Source organism: Lontra canadensis, unplaced genomic scaffold (assembly GCF_010015895.1).
Source record: "Lontra canadensis isolate GAN:19392208 unplaced genomic scaffold, GSC_riverotter_1.0 scaffold53, whole genome shotgun sequence".
Taxonomy (NCBI): domain Eukaryota; kingdom Metazoa; phylum Chordata; class Mammalia; order Carnivora; family Mustelidae; genus Lontra; species Lontra canadensis.
The window spans coordinates 160011-161418 of record NW_022631047.1 but is presented as its reverse complement, the minus strand read 5'-3'; the positions used below and the strand labels follow the sequence as shown (position 1 = coordinate 161418).

The following is a 1408-nucleotide window of genomic DNA, read 5'->3' as shown; positions in this document are numbered from 1 at the left end:
CAAATTCTCATGTTCCTTTAATGGAGGAAACAGTTTTGATTGAGATTAAAGAGAGAAAGAAATTATTTGTTTCAAGTAGGTTCACAAACCAAGATTTAAATGATTTTGAGGTTATTTAACCTTAGTGAACTAGTTAGGACTTCCAGGGGAAAAAAATGCTATGGAACAAGTCATTGCTCTCATTGATTTTTCAAATTCCATGTGTTCTTACTTGTGTAAAATAAGTGCAATTTTTTTGATCATGTCACTGAAAGCTTGTTTCACTTGCTTGTTCCTCAAAGTATAAATGAAAGGGTTCAACAAAGGGGCAACAGATGTGGTGAGCACTGATACTCCTTTATTGATGTCTACTTCTTCTTTGGCTGAAGGCTTGATGTAGATGACAATACAGCTGCCATATGTGATGGTAACAACAATCATGTGAGAAGAACAGGTAGAGAAAGCTCTTTTCCTTTGAGAAGCAGAAGGAAATCTTAGAATTGTCCTGATGATAAATGTGTAGGAAAGAATGACCCCTATCAGTGTAATAATGAATGTCAACACTGCACAGATTATAACCATCTGTTCTATAAACCAAGTATCTGAGCATGAAATCTTAAAGAGAGGAGATGCATCACAGCCAAAATGATCAATAGCATTGGAGTCACAGAATTCCAGTTGGAGGCCCATACCAAGGGGTGTGATGATGATCATCAGTCCAGAGATCCAGCAGCAGAGGATGAGGATGGTACAGACTTTGTTGTTCATGATGGTCACGTAATGAAGGGGTTTGCAGATGGCTACATAGCGGTCATAGGACATGGCTGCCAGGAGAAAAAATTCTGTGGCCCCAAAAAGCCCAATAAAAAATATTTGACTAGCACAAGCATTATAAGTAATGGTTTTGTCTCCAGTTGATATACTGTACAGGAATCTGGGAATACATACTGTGGTGAATGATATTTCTAAGATGGAGAAGTTTCAAAGAAAAAAAATACATAGGTGTTTTAAGATGAGAGTCCATGGATGTCAGAATAATAATGGTCAGATTTCCAATAATACTCAGCACATAGGTGAGAAATAGGAAGATAAGAAGGAAAACTTGGAGCTGGAGGTCCTCTGTAAGTCCCAACAAGATGAATGTTGTTATTGCTGTGTGATTTCTCATTTCTACTTTTGATGTTTTAGGCAATCTACATGTAAGAAGTCAAAGAGAAAGTATCTAAACAGAAGAAAGGAAACAATAAGGGAAATTCAAAGAAACAGAAAACAATAAAGCAAGAGAGAAGTTGAAAGGAATCAAGAGCTGATTCTTGGAAGGGATAAATAACAATTGATAAAATTGTTGTGGGACTGAGCTGGAAAAAAGAAAAGAAAAGATTTATCAGGAATAAGAGCAATAACATCATTAGAGATTATACAGATACTA

General features: G+C 36.2%; 1 pseudogene; it reads right to left on the bottom strand.

Moving 5' to 3' along the window:
• Positions 1-207: 207 nt before the first annotated feature.
• LOC116877588 lies at positions 208-1147 on the bottom strand (annotated as a pseudogene).
• Positions 1148-1408: the final 261 nt, after the last annotated feature.